The sequence below is a fragment of the Rhipicephalus sanguineus genome, chromosome 3 (genome assembly GCF_013339695.2).
Source record: "Rhipicephalus sanguineus isolate Rsan-2018 chromosome 3, BIME_Rsan_1.4, whole genome shotgun sequence".
Lineage (NCBI taxonomy): Eukaryota > Metazoa > Arthropoda > Arachnida > Ixodida > Ixodidae > Rhipicephalus > Rhipicephalus sanguineus.
Window position 1 is genome coordinate 53,774,708 of NC_051178.1, and position 21,814 is coordinate 53,796,521.

Below are 21,814 nucleotides of genomic sequence, written 5' to 3' on the forward strand. Positions count from 1 at the left end.
GCGCGCTCAAAGTTTTTTTGTGGTCTGGTTGAATGTAGAAGGCGATCATGTCGGAAAGGGCTCGATGAAATCTCTCGGTCAGACCATTGGTTTGGGGATGATAGCTACAAGCTTTCTTGTGTGTGGTGTAGTGCCAGAAGCGCGTAGGGCTTCATTTAACAGTTGTCATAGGAATGCCCTTCTACGACCGCTGAGGAGAACACGAGGAGCGCCATGACGCAGAATTATGACACGAAGGACGAAGTAAGCAACATCCGAGGCTGAACCAGTAATGACAGACATTATCTGAGCCTAGCGCTTGAGGTGCTCTACTGCGGTCTCTGTCAAATGATTTCCCGCGCCAGTTACGAGAAGAGGTTCTCAAAGGTCAACACCTACAATTTGGAGTGGCATAGTCGGGCATGGAAGTGGCTGTAATTGGCTGGCAGGAACACATGTCGGAAGTTTCCGACGCTGGCATAGATAGAAGGAATTTATGTACCTCCCTACGCTAGTACAAAGGCTAGGCCAATAAAAACGACTTCGAATGCGGTCATTGCACTTGTGAAAGCCAAGCAGGCCAGCAGTCAAATGTTCGTGAAAGGCGTTAAGGACAGTACTCACGGATTGAAAGAGCACAATTTAGGGTTATGTAACGCACGTACTTTAGCATCCGCCGCATTCAGTTCGGGTCATATCGGCGTAATGTTTTACTCGAACACGTAGATTACAGCCAATATTATCATTAAAGACCAGAATTTTTCGCAACATTACGTTTCTATATTGCGAAATTGCGAATACCAGTCGTTATACTAAAAAGATTGATGTCTCGCTATGAATCCTTGAGTGCTGTACATTATGTCGAGTAGAGCGTGGTAGAACAGGTACCCAGCGTTGACCATCAGGAGGGTAAATGTGGCAGCACAGTACGCCATTTCTCCAGCCTAAATTGTGAGAGTTGGAGAGGAAGCCACGGGTTAGGTGGAAGAGAAGCTGCAAAGAGGTGGTGTACAATACACCGACAGTACGAGTCCTGCCAGCTGGCAAGAGGTCGACATCGGCAGGCAGCTGATCCATCAAGGCGAGTAGAGCAACTGAACTAGATCTGACGTCTGAACGGGTGTTGCCGGAAACGGTTCTGGGATCGTGGAGTGCGGCCGCAGGTAGCGGGAAAAAGAAAGATAATCAGCGCTTGACGTTTTTGCTAGACTAGTAAACGATGTTGTGGCGACACAGTTCGCACAAACCGGCGCAGCCTCCGCCTCGTCACTATCTAGGCCGGCGTGACACGGCTGCATGCTACACCACGCCTCAGAAAAGGGACAGCGTCACCGGAGGCTTACGTCGCCGACGGTGGCTATAAAACCAAGTCGGAAGAGGTCATTGCTTCGCTACCCGACTGAGCGCAGCGTCGGTATGCTCGCCCCGCTGCTGCTACTTCGCTAATAAACAGTTATGTTTTATGTTGGGATGCGTCCTTCCATCGATACGGCATCCCACATCTGGTCACCCGGAAACCGAACAAACCCCACCTTTATGGCCGACCCGGAAGCCCTTGCCGCTCTTCGCCAGCAAGTGGAAGAGTTGGTAAGGTTCCATAATATTTTAGAGCAGCGCAAAAGACGGGACAAAGGACAAGAAGTTCACAGACGAGCGCTTACTCGCAACTGGCAGATTTATTAGAAGAACCAAGGAAAAGAGAACATACAGAAGGTGACCCAAATGATCTGTGTTATCGCCGTCACGTGGGGATCATACTAACATGCGCAAGGGCAAGAAAACCAAAAGAACCAAAAGAATAAATCTGCCAGTTGCGAGTAAGCGCTCGTCTGTGAACTTCTTGTCCTTTGTCCCGTCTTTTGCGCTGCTCTAAAATATTATGCAAGTGGAAGAACTTCAGCATCAACTGCAGGCCCTGCAGCAGCAACATCCCGGCATCGTCTCCGCGCCCCTAGCCGTACCTGCCGGCGCTATTGAGGATGTGAGAGCCCCTGCAGAAGCCATCCTGCACGCGGCCTCATACGACACCTGGCGTGTCGCCGTCAAGCTTCCACCGTATTGGGCGGACTCGCCCGAGGTTTGGTTCGCCCAGGTCGAGGCCCAGTTCTCCCTGGCGCGCATCACGCAAGTCCGGACCCGCTACAATTACGTCGTCGCCCACCTGGACGCATGTTATGCCAGCGAGGCCCGGGATATCCTGGCCAATCTACCAACGGCCAACCTATATGAACACCTGAAGACCGCACTCATCCGCCGCCTGTCGCTCTCGGAAGAAGAGAGGGTACGACAACTTCAGTCCGCAGAGCTTGCCGAGCGCGAACCATCGCAGCTCCTGCGCCACATGCGTGCGCTCGCGGGCAACATGCAAGTCCGGGATTCCTTCCTGCGAGCGCTTTGGCTCCAACGACTCCCGCCGCACGTCCAGGCAATTCTGCGGGCTCAGGTTCGGCTACCTCTCGACGAACTTGCGGAGATTGCTGATCGTGTCGTCGAGGACCCCTTGCCGCAGCTGTCGCCCACCATCCAGGCTGTCGCCGCACCGCTGAACACCGCGGAGCTTGCACGCCGTATCGACGACATCGATCGACAGCTCACCTCCCTTCAACAACGCCTGGGTGAACGTCTTCCGATGCGCCAGCGCTGCCACCCGCAAAGCCACGACCTTAACACCACTTCGTCGCGGCAACCCGATAACGGCCCGTGTTACTACCACCGACGTTTCGGGGACAGAGCCCGGCAATGTCGACCACCATGTTCCGCTGGGCATGCGGAAAACGCCAACGGCAGGTCGTAGAGACGGCCGCAAGCTGCCAACCCAGAGGCCGTCGCATCCTCGTCACCGACCAAATCACGAAGCAGCGGTTGCTTGTCGACAGCGGTTCGGACATTTGCTGCTACCCACGATCCCATCTTCAAGGTCCTCGTCCGCCTACATCTTTCGAGCTCAGCGCGGCAAACCGCTCCACAATCAAGACGTACGGCTCGCTCCGCCTGCACATCCAGCTCAGAAACTTACACCGTGACCTTTGCTGGAATTTTGTCATCGCCGACGTCGCCGAGCCAATCATCGGCTCAGACTTTCTGGCCCACTACAACCTCCTTCCGGACTGCCGCAATGACCTCCTCATCGACGCGACAACGGGACATTCCACACCATGCCAGCGAACGACCGCCCAACAGCCAAGCATCAAGGTACTCAGTGTTGACAACCATTCGCCGTACCATGCCATCCTCGCCGAATTTCCCGGATTGACGCGCCCCAGCGGACTGCCACGCAAAGTGCAGCACACCACCGTGCACTACATCCGGACCACTTCAGGCCCCCCGGTTTTCTGCCGCGCCGGACGCCTTGCCCCTGACCGCTTGCGCATAGCCAAAGCAGAGTTCGAGGCCATGCTCCGCGAAGGAATCGCCCGCCGCTCTGACAGTCCATGGGCCTCGCCACTCCACCTTGTTCCGAAGAAGACCGAAGGCTGGCGGCCCTGTGGGGACTACCGTGCCCTCAACGCGCGCACCATCCCGGACAGGTACCCCGTCCACCACATACAGGACTTCGCCCATCGCATTCATGACTGCCACGTGTTCTCCGTGCTAGACTTGGTGAAGGCCTACACACAGATACCCGTCAATCCGGATGACGTCCCGAAAACGGCAATCATCACTCCCTTTGGTTTGTTCGAGTTTCCCTTCATGAGCGTCGGCCTGAGGAACGCTGGACAAACCTTTCAGCGCTTCATCGACGAAGTCGTCCACGGCCTCGACTTCTGCTTCGTTTACCTTGACGACATACTGGTATTCTCCCGCGACGCCGAAGAGCACCACAGGCACCTTCGTCTGCTGTTCCAACGCCTCGATGACCACGGTCTACTCGTCAATATCCAAAAAAGCATGCTAGGCGCTTCCGTCGTCCGCTTCCTCGGCCACGAAGTTTCATCTGAGGGAACTCGGCCCTTGCCCCAACGCATCTCGGACTTGCAAAAATACCCTCAACCTGCCACCGCTAAAGACCTTCGCCGTTTCCTCGGCATGCTGAACTTCTACAGGCGTTTCTTGCCACACGCAGCCGACTACCAGGCTCCCCTCCATGATGCTTTGGCTGGCCTACGAGGAAACCAACCCGTCACGTGGACACCGACGTTAGCAAAAACTTTAGAAGATTACAAAGCCGCACTCTGCGCCGCCACGCTTCTCACCCATCCCGTGCCAGATGCTCCCTTGGGACTCTTCACGGACGCATCTAGCTTTGCCATCGGTGCCGCCCTCATGCAACTCGTGGACAACACCTGGCATCCCTTGGCGTTCTTCTCCAAGAAACTCGAAGCCCGGAAAACGACCCCTTCAACCGCTAGTTCCACTGACGAAACCACGATCACCGCCCCGACAAGTTTGCCAGCCTATTACAGAGAACATCTGGCGATATACGAAGCAGTGCAACACTTTCGCCATATTCTCGAAGCACAGAACTGCACCATCTATACCGACCACAAGCTTCTTACCTTCGCTTTCTCTCAACGTCACGACAAACTCCCGCCTGTACAGCAGAACCAACTCTCGTTCATTGCACAGTTCACAACCGACATCCAACATGTCAGCGTGAAAGACAACGTGGTCGCCGACGCGCTTTCACGTGTAGCAGCCATCAGTTCTGCGCACATAACAGCGGACGTCCTCGCCGAGGCTCAGACTACGGACGCCGAACTGCAGGAACTTCTCAAGGGCAGGTCCTCATTACAATTCCAACAAGTCCCCATTCCAGGGTCGACAACCACAATCTGTTGCGACATGTCGACTGGACAAAGCAGGCCCTATGTGCCCCTGTCCCGTCGCCGTGGGCTTTTCAACCAGCTCCAAAACCTCAGCCATCCAGGCATACGCGCGTCTACACGCCTCGTGGCTGACAGCTATGTCTGGCCCTCCATGCAGCGGGATTGTCGCACCTGGGAGCGCTCCTGCATTCAATGCCAACGCGCTAGTCACCAGGCACGTCACGTCACCACTCGAAACATTCCCTCAGCCCTCCGGTCGGTTTGAGCACGTCCACCTCGACATCATAGGACCCTTTCCCCCTGCTGGACCCTATCGCTACTGCCTCACCGCCATCAATCGGTACACTCGATGGCCCGAGGCATGGCTCCTCGAAGGAATCACCGCGGAAGACGTCGGCTCGCCCTTCTTCACCGAATGGATTGCTCGTTTCGGCGCCCCTCGACGCGTAACCACCGACCAAGGACGACAGTTCGAGTCGCACCTTTTCAGGCTCCTCGGGCTGACCATCGGTTTCCATCGCTTGAGGACCACCAGTTACCACCCCTGTGCCAACAGAATGATTGAGTGTTTCCACCGACAGTTCAAAGCAGCCATTATGTGCCACCCGGACTCAACCTGGCTCGAGGCCACCCCAGCCGTCATCCTCGGTCTTCGCGCCACCTTCAAGCCGGGCATCCACGCTACACCAGCAGAGCTCGCCTACGGGGAACCACTCCGTCTCCCAGGTGAATTCCTCGCCGCACTGCCATCGAGCACTACGACGTCAGACCCCATCGACTTCGTCGCCCGGCTCCGACGCACCATCGCCGCCTTACGTCCGTCACCTGCAGCCCACCACTGCAAGCCTACACCTTTCGTGTTCAAGGAGTTAGCTTCGTGCACGCACGCTTTCCTCCGCGACGACACCGTCCGCAGGCCTTTCCAGCCACCCTACAGCGGACCCTACCTGGTCGTCCATCGCGACAACAAGAACTTCACTCTGCGCCTGAACGGAAACGACGTCCGCGTCTCCATTGACCGGCTCAAGCCCGCATACATCGCTTCGAACGAGCCGGACAGCGCCACTCCAACGACAGGCATCTATCCACAGCCGCCGACGTCGCAGCCCGCTCCAGTCACGACACGCTCTGGACGTCTGGTACGCCTCCAAGATATCTACAGACCCTGAGGGCTCTGCACTCCGCGGGGGGGGGGTGATGTGGCGACATAGTGCGCACAAACCGGCGGAAGCTTGACGGCGACACGCCAGGTGTCGTATGAGGCAGCGTGCGGGATGGCTTCTGCAGGGACTCTGACATCCTCAGTGGCGCCGGCAGGTACGGCTAGGGGCGCGGAGACGTTGCCGGGATGTTGCTGCTGCAGGGCCTGCAGTTGATTCTGAAGTTCTTCCACTTGCTGGCGAAGAGCGGCAAGGGCTTCCGGGTCGGCCATAGAGGTGGGGTTTGTTCGGTTTCCGGGTCAGCAGATGTGGGATGCCGTATCGATGGAAGGACGCATCCCAACAAAAAACATAACAACTGTTTATTAGCGAAGTAGCAGCAGCGGGGCGAGCATACCGACGCTGCGCTCAGTTGGGTGGCGAAGCAATGACCTCTTCCGAGCTTGGCAGCTTGGTTTTATAGCCTCGTCACTATCTAGGCTGGCGTGACACGGCTGCATGCTACACCACGCCTCAGATAAGGGACAGCGTCACCGGAGGCTTACGTCGCCGACGGTGGCTATAAAACTAAGCTGCCAAGCTCGGAAGAGGTCATTGCTTCGCTACCCGACTGAACGCAGCGTCGGTATGCTCGACCCGCTGCTGCTACTTCGTTAATAAACAGTTGTTATGTTTTATGTTGGGATGCGTCCTTCCATCGATACGGCATCCCACAATGTCAAAGTCATACTTTTGCAGGCGTACAATCCAGGGACCTAAGCGTCTGGACAGGTTCTTCAGCAGAGAAAGCCAGCATAAGGCATGGTTGTCCGTAACGATTGTGAAATGGCGGCCGTGCAGACAGGGACGCAACTTTTGTACTGACCAAACCACAGCCAGGTACTCCTGCTCAGCGACCGTATAGTTCTCGGCAGCTGTGATTACGCGACTAGCTTATGCAACAATTCTCTCGCGAAGAGTCGTCGTGTTGCAGAAGAACAACACCTATACCGCGGCCGCTAGCGCCTGCGTGCAGAAGAGTCGGTGCGGCCTCATAGGACTGCCAGAATACAGGCTCCAATGTGAGGGCTCTCTCAACAGGTCAAACACCGATCGACATTCTTCGGACCACAGGAAAGGTACACCGGAAGCAAGTAGCTTGTGTAGTGGCGCAGCTATTGAAACAAAGTTTCGCATAAAACGACGAAAATAGGAGGCGAGACCAAGCGCACTTCGCAAATCCTTAGGCGCGCTGGAAGAGGCACGCAGAGACCGGCGGCGGTGCACAATAGATGCTCCCTGTTTCTGAATGCGATGCGCTACAGTGACAGTATGGCCCAACGTCGAGTAGTAGAAATCAAAATAATGTGCTTCTTTTTTTAACAAACCAATCCGCTGCTGCGTTTGCTAAGCTGTTATGTCAACGCTGAATAATGCTGTTGAAGGGGGGAAGAAGCAGGCTCACAAGTAGGGAGCTCGTCGGGAGAGACAGGTTTAAGTGGCGCTACGCTTACAGACTCGGCATCAGCAACGCAGGCAACCATGGTGCCATGTCGAAGGAGCATTTTTGGCGATGTATTGCTCATGAAGATGACGAGCACGGAGCCGTTGCGAAAACGAACCACACGTGACGCAAGCGATTACCTTTCGTAACGCAACGTTACCTTTCGTGACGCACTGTGATGAAAGCGACACCAATACGTCACCGTGGTCGATGTCCTTGGAAGTATGGATTATAATTCGCTCTCGACGTGGCCGTATTTCGTTATCTTCCTTGAGTAGCGCCTGTGTGTGTATATATGTGTGCCATTCTGCGTCCATGTTTTCCGTGAGCTTTTAGTTTTCTTCAAGATGGATTACCAAGGTACCCAAACTGCCGCATCAGTATCATCCGTAGCGAACAGACGAAGTGGGTTGTAGATGTCGTCGAGCATGCAGTCTGTGTCGTTAAAGTGTAGGACACGTTGCCCGCAGCGAACTTCACCCGAAGGAGAAAACAAAAAATGTCATCCTAAAATTTGTTTGTCAGGGCACCGGGTTAGCATAGTAAACGGTATGTAATGGAGGATACCATCGGTAAGAACAAGGGCTGTTCAAAAAGCCGGCGGGCGAATTGTGTACCTCAGGGCTGTGGCTAGCATGGGTCCATCGTAAGGCGTCGTGACTTTCTTGGGGCGTTTCCACGAATTGGCATGAAGCATAGAAAATATCGCACCATTGTACACCAGAACATCGACGCAGACTCCTTCCATTATGACCAGGGGCGTAGCCAGAAATTTTTTTCGGGGGGGGGGGGTTCAACCATACTTTATGTATATTCGTGCGTGCGTTTGTATGTGTGCGTGCCTATATACGCAAGCAAAACTGAAAAATTTCGGGGAGGGTTTGAACCCCCCCAACCCCCCCCTTGGCTACGCCCCTGATTATGACAGAAAGCATGTTGAACGCGAGTGCTGCAGGAATTTCAGTCCCACTTTGGAATACAGTTGTACCTCCAAAAGCTGCATCGCTTAGTTTTCCGAACGATTGTCAGTGGTAAACGAAGCAGGGTGAAGTGGAGAGGAAGAGTGGCGAAAGACCGAAGGCGATCGCCGTCTTGCGGAACAGTAGGTATTGTGAACTTCAGTGGATGCAGGCTGAGATAGAGACCGGTGCGGAGGTGACAAATAACGCCTGACGTAAGAGTACCAACAGTCAAAATCACTTTCGCGCATGTCATATACCCTCGACGCTCGTGATATATACCCATGATATCCGCAAAAATAGCATATTGGGCGGGACGAACGCCAAGGCGGGTAGTAGAGGGCATTCCGCGCGCCGGGAGATAGTAAAATCAGGTGGGCAAATGAAAGGTCAGGCGGCATCGACCGGATGTTGACCGGTGGCGCGGCAGCAATTGACGCGCATGATGATAGCAGCAACGTCAAGTTTACATTGCTGGGAGGCGCGGCAGCAACTCACGTTGGTATGGGGGCAAGAAGCAGCTGGCTGTGTGAGCGCAGGGCAGGTCAAGGATGTTACTTCCGCCCTGATGTTGTCATGCAAGGCGGCACCAGAAGGCTGTGTTCGACGCTGTGAAGGTGGCGAGAAGCCTGCTTACTGTAGTTCTTCGCGTATATGATTTCATTCATCAAGTCACGAGTGTCACGCTCCGCCGTAGGAGGATGTCCGCCATTGCCCGGTTGTAGGCGAATGGAGTCACGTTGTGACGACGTCAGCGACAGGGGATGGGTTCTAGACAGCGAGGGCGCTGAAGCCTACAATCCCTTTACCATAGGTCGCAAAAAAGTTGGAGGTCCCTCAGATTGACTCAACAAGTATACTGTGCTCTGTGGACTCACTGGGACTTAGACTCAACAAAATGTTCTTCAACCGGACTCACTCGTAGTCAGACTCACTAAATTTTTTTTCAACCGTACTCACTCGGACTCAAGCTTACAAACATATTACTCAGCCGGACTCACTCAGGCTCAGACTCCCGGCTTGGCTTGAGTCTGAGTGAGCCTGGGTGAGTCGATTCATGAGTCTATGAGCGTAAAAATACGTTTTTTGATCTTAGTGTCAATGCTCTAAAATGCCAATATGCAATTCCCGACTCACAAGAGATATTTTTTAATGAACTTTCCGTGAAAGATTTTTCAGGGGGAGGTCATGGCACCCCTCCCAGTTCACGTCTCTAGCCAATAAATTTTGAGGTGGCGCATGAACCTGAGTGCGTTGAGATATGTGTGAATACACAAGTATAAGCGTGAACTGATATAAGGCGGATGTTATTGCTGAATATGATTAGATAGGACCATAGGTCGGCAATGAAAGGTGGAGCTCACACAGACTCTCTCAAGAAATATATTTTGTGCTTTGGTCTCACTCGGATTCAGGCTCACCAATCTTTTCCTTAACCAGACTCACTCGGACTCACACTTCCTAAAAACGTTAAACCCCAGATATTATTATTATCACACTTCCTAAAAATTTCCTCAACCAGGCTCACTCGGACTGAAACTCACCAAAATATTATTCACCCGGACTCACTCAGACTAAGACTCACGGGCCGATCTGAGTCTGATTCTGAGTGAGTCGACTCATGAGTCAGTTTGCCTACCTATGCCTTATACCATTCAGAATGCCGTGTAGTCCATCTGATTCCGACTTAGATGAATCGATACGGCGACAGAGCGTAAGAACATCCTCGATCTACGATGTGTGTGACTCGCCGGGATCTTGTGTGCGAGCATCGAAGACCCTCATCGCTTCAGCGTACAGAACAGCAGATGTGTAAGATACTTGCAGGTGTGTCAAATGCTTAAATCCCGCCCGGTCGGCCGAGGCAATCTGACGGTTTAAGAACCGAGTTTCGCAACACCAGTGAGATCAACATGGCCGAGCTTGTGAGGGTCGTCCCACAGGTTAGTAGAGCTTACTCGCTTGTAGTTGTCGAGCCAGTGCTGCACATCACCGCGGAGACCAGCGAAGACCGGTGTGTCACGCTGGTGGTTGTTGACGACGTAAAGAGGCGAGGTTGCGCGCCAGGATGGGAGCCGCATGGGTGTCGGTCCGCTCGTTCTGGGACATGCTGGTGAACAATGCGTGCAAGTGGAGCCCGAACGAAGATCTATCGAGTAGACGGGTAGAGGAGCGGTATGACGTCTTCGTTGGAACGACGTTGATTTGGTGGCGAGCGCAGGAGCGAACAAGCGCCCAAGGCCACGATGAATATGGATAGCAAACGGATGATGATGATGATGATTGCAATAATGTACAGATGAGGAAGAAGAGCATGATAAGTGCCTACAACAGCTTTGATTTATCACGTCGTTAATGCAGGAATAGAAATTCAAAACGTGTATTTGGTGTTCATGCACCAGACGTGATCCTTGTGCTATGGAATAAATTGATGTATAAAGCAATGTTTTACCCGAATTGTGCTATCAAATTGAGCGCGAGGAGCAACAACACATGATGATTACTAATATGATATTGCGAAACGTCACACTTCGCTGGAATGAACGCAATAAAGGGAACTCATGGATGTCTGCGTTGTGCGATTTTCTAAAGTTGCTTACCGAATATAGTGGCGAACGTACCATCGGAATCACGGTCTTGAAGTAAACGTGAGTACTGATTTTATTTGGCAGCACCTCACAATACCATCGCCAATACGATGCGGTGGCTGCTTGGGCTCCTTATGACGTTTCGCCCAATCCGCGATATTGTCGGCGTCACAGAAATACATTTACTGGGCCCACGCGACAGCACCTAGAGTTGCGTACGACAAGAGCCTTTGTTCCTTTTCTCCCTCGCACGCGTAGCAATGCTCTTTAGGTGTTCTGGTTGCCTACGACACCAATGTTTCTTTTTTTATTTTTGTGTTTTTGCTTCCGGACGGGCGGATCAAGGCATAGACATTGAAATGGAAGTCTGGCAAGTGCGTGCGCCCAGTGGCGTTTTATACTCACTGTCGTGTAGTACATATACTTCGGGAGGGCAATGTGTTTGTGTAGCCTCGATGCGCCGCCGACCGGTTGATATTACACCATCCACGCTGCTCCATCCCTTTCCAAATGCGGTGCCCCATTTGACAGGGAGCATTCTGAGCGTGAAGAATATTTGAGAACACGGGATCTCATGGCACTCGAACGCGATGAGGCGCCTGTGCCTATTGTTTAGCCCAGCATGATGAAGTGACGCCAATGTTCATGATAATTAAAAGATGACAGCACTACTTCTAGGTCAGGTTTCAATATCTGCGATTAAATTTCGTTATTATCGTTATTAATGTAAAAAAAATACTCGTTAATTATTGCAAAAAAGCTACAGACACACGTTTGACTGTAAGAAGGTCTTTAAAAACATATGTTGATGTCTTACAATTTATTTTTGCAGTTTATCTCAGTTAGTGCATCAGCAAATGAGGAAGAGAAGGAAAAGAAAAACGTAAGGACAGGGAGGGCATCAGCAAAACTGTGCATTATAACTAGCGTTAGACTAGCGTCTTACTGCTCTAGAGAACAAGAACGACACATGGCAGTGACAGCGAATTATTACAGAACACAATGTATGATATACCGAATAACCCGAAATGGGATTTGTGCAAGAGGTTTGTACATCAGCAAATGGTTGTTTACCAGACCATGGATTTCTACTTTATTCACTTCTATTGAATGTCATACCTGTTGACATTGCATAGATATGGAAAGGGAAAATAGACAACCACCCGTATGTAGCACGAAGCCACAAAGAAATCCAACGGATTTCTCAGAAATAAAGCCTCTTAGTTGCCGAAAAATTCGTCCTGGTCCGGGGATCGAACCCGGGACCAACGCCTATTCGGGACGGTCGCTCTACCAATTGAGCTAACCAGGAAGCTAGCAATTGGCAGCGCGAGGGCGAATCCATCGACAACTCGAAGCAACTGGACGCATATTGCAAATCAGTTCTGCGGAATCCCGCAAGGTGGCGGAAGGGTTAAGAAAGGGAAAATAGACAACCACCCTTTCTCCCTTTCCACCTTTTTCCCTTTCTTAACCCTTCCGCCACCTTGCGGGATTCCGCAGAACTGATTTGCAATTTGCATAGATATATTCATATGGAATACACTTGCCACGCATTTCTTTCTTGACAATGGTTTTTTTAGATATGCAGTGCACGGGCCAGGCATTATCTTCTATCTGATCCCGTTAAATTGATTATTTGCACTACGTGTAGGAAGTTGTTTTTTATTAGAGTTATGGTAAGGCTGTCTTGAAGTTTGCTTGGTGTGATAATTCAATAAAATATTGCATCTGAATCAAAATCTAGATCGTCTTTTCTCCTGAGAGTTCTTGCGTGCGTAGATGCAAATATGGATGTGTTGCGCTTAAATATCCAATTAAAGAATAGTGTTTATGTCGTCTCTTCTTGGCCGTGTCCCTCTCTGCGCTCCACACGACGGACCGTTTTCATACGAGCTCATTTAGACGCACCCCTTTTAAACGGAAACATTACTGGATAGTTATTCTGCGCTAGGCAGAATCGCCCTCGCGCCGTATTACGAGAACCAGTCTTTTACTTACCGAACTGCGCCGCTCAAAACATTAGCGGTGCCACCACCATATGGCACCGTGTGTCGAAAACGACGATAATCAGAATTGACTCCAAAAAGATCGGCGATAAGTATGATGTAAATCACGAACAAAGGACAGACAAATGTGAACGCTCTTATTTTGCCAGAGGACGTCACATGCCCCATGACGCCCCCTGGCAAAGAAGAGCCTTCACACGAGTGGCGCTGGCCTGTTTCAGATACAGTAAAAGCTCATCAATTTTACACCCGTTAATCCGAAAAGTCGGATAATTCGAGCGTGTTCTCTGGTGCCGGCAAGCACATGTATTGTTCAATGGCATCAAACTATCGTTAATTCGCTCATCTTTTGACGCAACCTGGGCTATTCGGGCGATTCTCGGAGCGCGTCGAGTGTGAAGCGAAGCAAGTGTGCGAAGCAAGGGAACGAAAAACGGCTTTCGCGGACAACCGAAACGAGGCGGCGCCGTCTACATCGCCATCGTCATCAGCCCAAACAGCACGGTAACACCAGTAACGACGTTATTCTCTGTTATTCTCTGAGCTCTCTGTTATTCTAATTTTGTGTTCGGTTGCACAAACTAAAAATACCAATAACGCATGACAAATGGTGCAACAAAGTTCATTTATGAACAATGGCCGTGCAATATTGGCCAAATATTTACTCGTTCTTTCGGAGTTTGATCTAGAACACATGTTTATTTCAATCGCTGAAGTCATGATGTTCCAGTTTCTGAGGTTGTATCAAACTTTCTGGAGTAACACAGCTGCTAATGCTCTCGTAATGGCGGCGAAGGAACAACATGTTGTATTTGTACGTTCGTGTGAACGTCAGGCAAGGTCTTCAAATTTCAACCACACTGACTTCGGTAGGGACGAGGTGAGCAAGCCGCTTTGCAGTTGTATGCCGTCCTGAAAAACATGTGAAGACCTCACTGCATTATCCGATGATTTTGCGTTAGAGTCATATATTGCACAATTACTCAAATATGATTCCATTAAAAAGTACTGGTGCTGAACCGTTTTTTTCTGTGATATTTTGCTTCGTACTTGCTCCCCTTACTCAATGCCCTATTGGGCCCTGTAAAGTATCATGAATAAATAAATAAATAAATTGCTCACTTCTCTCTTTATCAACCATTTTTACGACAAAACAAATACAACTTGTAATTCTCAATACCATGACCAACACATGCCTAGCAAAGACGTGTACTATTAGCGTCAAGAAGTTCGTAGAAGGAAGTGACATGCTTGGAAATTATTGAGAAAAACTCTCAAAAGCTTATTGCAAAGATACATTTTGACGAGATTTTGTCGCATGTGTCGCTTATTGTGCGAACTAGTTTTGTATCCATATGTCTGGAATTTGCGAATTTTAGTACTGTTATGTGACAGGACGTATCGTGTTATTTACAGCATATGTAGTGTTTGTGTGATTACATTTTATATCAACTATAGTGTTAGTGACGAGGCTGCATCTTGCGTGTGTGTCCCCCCCCCTTTTTTTAATATGAATGAACTATACGTATATGTTCCCACGCGAGCTTCTTTTGTTATTTTAAATGCGGAGCATTTTTAGTCGCACCTGAGGCGTCGGCGGCGCCGTCCACACGCTCACTGCGCATGCTCGGCTCGTCTCGTGCCGGCAGCAAGCCTCTCCGTTTCCTCCCTCCCTCTCCTCCTCCCTCTCTCCCTCCCCTCCTCCTCTGCGTCCCTCCCTCCTCTCCCTCGAATGCGGGCGGTGTGTATATAAGCGGCGGAGCGCGCGTTCGGAATTCAGTCAAGGGCGTCTTTACTTGGTTTTCGCTTGTCTTGACGCTTTGCTTGACTCGAGTAGATGCGATGGAAGCAGCAGTACCTTCAACCAGCGCCCCACCACTCGTTGAAGGCAACGTTACCCCACCCTCACCATCGTCGGCGTCAACAACAGCAAGCAACCCAGAAGACAAGGCTGCAAAGAGACGAGCATACGACGCTGAACGCAAGCGTTTGAAGCGAGCAGCGGACCCGGCACTTCGTGCACGCTGGAGCCGTTCAAGTCGTACTTGGTATGCGCATCGTGTAACAATTAAGCATTCCCAAACCATACCGAATTACGCAACATTCACGCGATACCCCCACCACTCTGCGACGCATTTACTCGAGTTGTAACCGTGGGAAGATGCGGGCGACTATTTTTATGTAACTATACTCCTTCTCACAAGCTGGTTGCAGCACTGTGGAATCTACGGGGCTGCTTAGCCAGTAGGAAGAGTGAACACCCCTGACGATGTATTCATCCGCGCAGCGTCGTCTGCTCGGCGTCCCCCTAGCTTCTATGCTCTCACCGTTGCGCAAAACACCACAACCGCAAAAAAAAGACAACAACGCCCGTTGTGCAAGTAAAGCTACGGCACGTAGTAACCAGAGCCGTGGTAGTAACGAACGCTCGTAGCGTTGGGCAGCAACGGTAGCGCCAGAACAGCGCCTGGTCGGAAAAAACAACATGGCAGCACACATCGACGCTAATTCCTTGCGCCTCGAAATTATGAAGTCGCCGTCGTGAGCAGTGTGCCCCGTAAGTTCTAAACCGACGCTTGTGTTTGCATAGTTGCGTCTTGACGCCTCGACAGCAATGTACTCATGTCTATTTCGCACTGTTTCCATGATTCATTTTCAAATTCTCGGGTGCAAGGCGTAGCAGCTGTCGCTGAACAAACAACTAATCTCAATATTAAGGTTAAAACGTACATAATACGTTTATTGCTCCGTTTATTGATTGTTGTGTGGAAAGTGGGCAAGTAGCAAGCGCGGGTTTGGATCGTAGCCGGTGATCGCGTCTGTATGGGCGCTTCCATGTTGGTTCGCCATCACAATTATCGGTAGTTACCGATATTATAATTCAATGCTGCTGACATACATGCCAATCGCGATTAGGGCATCACGTATTGCTATGTCGTACCACGTGCCAAACAAACCCACTTTTTTACGCTTCTGCAATAATAAAGCGTGTGCTTTGTTTACACGTCGTAGCTTCCACCCTGCTGAAACCAGCCTGCGTAGTGTGCCTCGATATGTGCGCCCCCCTAAACGCGCCTCAAGGCACCCTAAGCCTGTGAGATGGAGTGTGCAAGCCGCGCCCTAATGTCTCGGAACTTTCCACTTTATTTTAGAACCTTCTTATAGGGAACCCAAGCTCACGTTTTGGCGCGACGCTCGCGCGGCTGAGCTATGCGTTACTGGGGGCAGACGCTGCCCGCGAAGGCAATTTGTCGCCGCATTTTCCAGTGGCGGCGGCAAGGGCGCGTCCGCGCATACGCTCCTCATTCGGACCAGAGCTTTGCTAGTCTGCAATAGTTGCATTGCAGGGGCGTAGCCAAGATGGCGGGGGGGGGTTCACACCTTCCGAGAACTTGCAATTTGCTTACGTATATATTGTCACGTGGTCGTGACGTCGACGAAGACAGCAGTCGGCGTTTGCAGAATGAAACTGTTTATTTGGCCGAACTTGTGGCCGGAAAATGAGAACTAGAGCTACAGCAATACACGCTGTACAATGATAGCGGCGAACAGGGCGTCGTCCGTCGATCAACTGACAAGCAGTCAAGCGCGTCGGCTTTTATACAGGCGCTATCGAACTTTCCAGCGATATCGCTGGTGGCGGCGTTATCTCTCGACAAAGCTGGAACATTCTCGTGCGGCGCGCAATCTTAACAGATTGTTCCAAAACAATCGCGAAGCTTCCTACACATCACGGCGAGGCCTGCGCAGAGCGTTGCCCACAGTCTTTGTGGGTGAAGCTTACACTCATGAAATACAACACTCGCGGCAATATACACGCACATATACAAACGCACACACGGACATTTATAAGATATCTTTGAAAAAAATTTCTGGCTACGCCCCTCTTACATTCTGACGCACCACAGATGCAATCTCAGAGCTCTGCGCATGCGCGGAGGTGGAGGCAGCAGTGTTGTGGCCGTGGATGCCCCAGTTACAATAAGAGCAGTGGCGCCGCTAGACGTTGATTTGGAAGCTTATAGGCTTGAGCGCGCAAACGTGAACAGTTCAGATTATTCTGGAACTAACGTGGCCACCAGCGACAAGTCTCGAATGCTCGATGCCACATGTACAAATGCCGACGCGCCGTACTCCAGACGATCAGATTATCGACGGCCGATGCTCTGTTCGCCGCTATCACTATACAGCCTGCATGGCTCACAGTTTGACTTTCCGTTTCCCGGCTATCAGTGCGGCCAAACAAAGAGTAACGAATTGCCGAGTTCTGCTGGAGTCTTCACCACCGTCACAACCACGTGAAAATATAAACTCTGCCTGGCTAATCTTTCGCGTATTCTTTTCATTGCTGTGAACTTAACGTGTACTGTTATCTGTGAAAAGCAGCAGCCGGCGCTAGACAAAAGTGTCAAAATCTCCTGAACGCTATTGTGATGATGTCGATTGTGTGGCCCGTGACGGGGCGAAGAGGGAACGACAGTTCTGCTCTGCGGTACGCCTTGGAGGAGAAGACGACGAAAAGGAAGCGCGATAGGGCGCGTGCGGCTCGGGCAGTTGGAGCGCGACACGGTTGGAACGGCAGCCGCTGGTCGGTGGTTCGGGTCGCGACATCGCTTAACCAGGCGTCCGGCAGCCTTGCGGACCTGGTGAGCCTGGCTTCCTGCTTCGGGCTGCGTCACTGAACCAGGCGTCCGGCAGCCATGTGGACCTGGTGAGCCTGTTTCCCGCTCTGTGCCCCGTGCTGACACGGAGACCGGCAGCCTAGTCTGTTCCTGGCCTGAGGTCCTGGGGCCCGAGTGGTATCACGAGGTGGCCGCGGCTCACGTTGGCGACAGGCAGTTAACCTGCACTGCAGTGGCCTGGTGATCTACCGGCCTGCAGTGCCACCATCAACACCACCACCACCTCGCGACGGTCAAGGCAGCGTGACTGTTGACTGCACAAGGAACACCGGTGACTACCGACCTCGCCGCAGCGGCAACAGGCATAACGGCGAGTAGGACAGTTTGTGTGCCGAGGCGCGTAGGACGTTTAGAATGTACATAAGGAATGCTGTAGTGTGTTGTGTGTAAATCGTCAGTTATCGGTTGTGTTAAAGTCTGTGTTGTGTATACAGAATCACCTGACTGCCAGTTGAATTATTTCGGATCCTGGGCCCACATTACACCATCACAGCTATATAATAATAACAAATTACACCATTTCCCGCTAAAGGGGACCATGAGGCGATGCGAAGCCGGAGAACTTGCACGATCGCGTTCCGTTGGCGTTCATTGGGCATGCTACCGACCTCGCGTCGTGGAACGCGAAGAGGGACGCTACGCGCGTATATCTTCCATCTAGCCTGGCCGTTATTTCTCACAGGGCGAGCGGAGAACGCGGTCGACAGGCGGGCGAGAGGGGGGCAGCTAGGAGTGGAGAGAGAAGGGGAGGGGACGCGCATGCGCTCGAGCTCATCGCGGCGTTGCGCAGGAGAGAATTTCGGCATGTCTAGCCCGCGTTTCAGAGGAAGAGTGGAAAGGGGGAGGGGAGAGGGGAATTGGAGAGGGGGTAGGGAAAGGGACAGTGGAGAGGGGAAAGGGGAGAGTGGAAGTGGAGAGGAGAAGTGGAGGGGGGAGGGAGAGGTGGAGCGGAGAGAGTATGCGCATGCGCAGTAAGGGTGGTCACGCCGCACACCACCACCACCGGATTGAACTCCGCCATAAGATCCTTCGCATCTAAAAAAAATACAGCAGTGTCCCCACAATGATATTATCTTGCTCATTCTGGATAACAGCGCGATATCACTCCATTGATATGTGGATATTCATGCTGCCCATTAGCAATGCACCTAGCAACTTTAGTTGTAGCGGCGGTTCGCATATAGCCATTAATATTGGAGTAATTCTCTCTTATGCTTCGACTCCATACGTTACGCCAGAAAACTACCGGCTGGATGCGTAAAGGCTGTTTCACATGCCGCTATTGTAGCGATGAAAATCGCTCGGTTCGCTCAATTCGCTCTGTTCGCAACCGCCGCTAATGGCGGTTTCGTTTCACATGGACTGCGAATGGTCTGCGATTTTCGCTCTGCGACTGGCGCGGCGCGCAAAGTTGCTTGCTGCCGTTGTTTGTGGCAGACACTGCATAAATTTTGAATGTAATGCAACAATCTGTGCGTTATGATATTCCTAACTTTTCACCACTGGTAGCGAAGAGCACGCATGTCTTGTCATTTAAAAACACTTTCCAATCTAAATTCACTTGAGAATACGCAACAACGGCCTCAACCAAAACAAACTTGTTGGCGCAATTTCGACGGCTCGGCCAGGTCGGCGCAATTTCGACGGGTCTCGACTGAAAAATCGCTCCGCCGCTGCGAACAGAGCGAAAAATTTCCAACATGTTGGTCGCTCGCCGCTGACCGCTGCGGCGAGAGCGATCGGCCGTTTTTTTCGCTGCGAGCGAATTCGCAGCCTGAAAATCGCTCTGTTTTGTGTCATGTGAAACGGCCTTAACTATGTCACATAAATATGGAAGACGCAAAAAAATTCAGTTTACGTTGACACTGCAGGTAACTATGGTGCCGCAAAAGAAAAAATTGGCCGCGTATCTGCGTGCTTCGCTGCAAATGTCGTGTAAAGACGATAGAAGAGGCGCTGCGTGAGATATGGACGCCATCTGGCAATACGTCGGGAAACATGAGTGCTGTGTTGCGTGCTGGTAGTCCCGGCGCAGCAGCAGGCGAAGACCGGCGGTGACCAACGCGACCGGCGGGGACGCCAGCCAGCCCGAAAACGCGGTTTGGCGCGAAGCGCTGAAGCAGAGAAACGTCCGCACTCAACGAGTACTCTCCCACACTCTTTTATTTACACGTCGCCTGGGTAAAACAGGAACGCCAGAGTGGCGCCCACAACCGGCAGCCTGAAGGCCGCCCACAACGCTGCTTTTTCATTTCTTAAATATTTTTTTCACCTTCTTGGCCTTCTCAAAACTAAAGTTTTTCAACACCAACCCATGGCATTCGTACAGCGCAACAGAACCGAAACCGAAACACAACAATGAGCTCGTGCGAAGGGCACGGAGGAAGGCAAATTTCAGCGCAGTCGCATTTTCAGCTTTGTTGAAACAGCGCTCACTAGACGACGACGAAGTAAAAGAAGGCACAGGACAGGCGCTGCCTGTCCTGTGCCTTCTTTTACTTCGTCGTCGTCTAGTGAGCGCTGTTTCAACAAAGATCAACGCATACCAACTCGCTCAAGCTTCCATTCTTATGCATTTTCAGCGCAGCTTAAGAAACTAGGGTCCTTAAAATTACGTATGTATGCATTTTCTATTAAAGGAACACGCCACCTAATACTTACCTAGTGATGTTGCACCTCAGATATGCATCATATTTACTTTTTGATCGACAACGTTGACAAGTATGAACAGCCGTACCAGTTCAAGACGGCTGGCCCTTGGGCAAGTGGTTCAACTTTGGCCGAGTGGCTGAATCGAGGGACGTGCCGACAAACAGAAAGACAGACAGACCAAAATTTCTGCGTTTAAGTTCCCCAAGAAAGACTATCGTCTTTAAAAAAACGAACAGCAGTGACGACCCTGGTGATGCATTTACGTAGTGAATAAAATAAACGGATGGCATTTATGCAGAACATCGGTTATTTGCCGATTTTGTATCATGAATTATCTAAATCATTATAGTACGTATTCTTCTGTGCCTTTTTGGAAATCAGAAAAAAGTTGCAGTTTCGCCGCAAGGGCGAAGCAATGAGTGCGATAGCAAGAAATTGGAATACCACAGGAAGAACGGCAAGCAGCTAGAACTTGCTGCGCGCTGCTCAAACACAAAAGATGCAGGATAAGAAAACACACAAGGCGAGTGCGAACTAACTGTCACAGCGCAGGTGCACATAGGACGAGCGCGAACTGTGACAGTTTTTACTTCAAATAACCGCTACTTTGGTTCCTATAGCTAGCAGATCACTCCTTTCGCAAACGCGCCCGCTGCAGCGAGCAATGTGATCTTCGTGTGGTGTATAGCTTCAACACAAACTGCGATGAAAGCACAAGACGTCCAAAACTTTCCCTCAAGAGACAATCTCAGTGAGCATGGTCGACCACGCCCTGTGTGTCAAAGTACAAGTCGAAGGCGCACATCCGAACTCCGATGAAATAGTAGACAGTTTTAAAATTGGGGACCAATGAAATTTGCGAACGGCAGGGAGACACGATCTCTCCAATGTCATTCACCGCGTGTTTACAGGAGGTTTTCAGGGCCCTAGATTGGGAAGAGCTAGGGATAAAAGTTAATGGAGAGTATCTCAGTAACCTACGATTCGCTGATGACATTGCATTGATGAGTAACGCGGGAGACGAATTGCAGCTCATGATTACTGAACTGGATACGGAAAGTAGAAGAGTAGGTCTGAAAATTAATATGCATAAAACTAAAGTAATGTGGAACAATCTTGGTAGAGAACAGCGCTTTGCGATAGGTGGCGAGACACTGGAAGTTGTAAAGGAGTACGTCTACTTAGGACAGGTAGTAACCGCGGAGCCCAACCATGAGAGTGAAATAACTAGAAGAATAAGGATGGGTTGGGGCTCATTCGGCAAGCATTATCAAATCATGAATGGTAATCTACCACTATCCCTCAAGAGGAAGGTATATAACAGCTGCATCTTACCGGTACTTACCTACGGAGCAGAAACCTGGAGACTTACAAAGAGGGTTCAACTTAAATTGCGGACGACGCAGCGAGCGATGGAAAGGAACATGATAGGTGTAACCTTAAGAGACAGGAAGAGAGCAGAGTGGGTCAGGGAACAAACGGGGTTAATGACATCATAGTTGAAATCAAGAAGAAGAAATGGATATGGGCCGGGCA

The 21,814-nt window shown here is 51.1% G+C and overlaps 1 non-coding gene across 1 annotated transcript; it reads right to left on the reverse strand.

Annotated features, from left to right (window-relative positions):
* Positions 1-12,173: 12,173 nt before the first annotated feature.
* Trnaf-gaa (transfer RNA phenylalanine (anticodon GAA)) lies at positions 12,174-12,247 on the reverse strand. The gene has a single exon. It is a non-coding gene; the product is annotated as a tRNA-Phe (tRNA).
* Between the last annotated feature and the right edge of the window lie 9,567 nt (positions 12,248-21,814).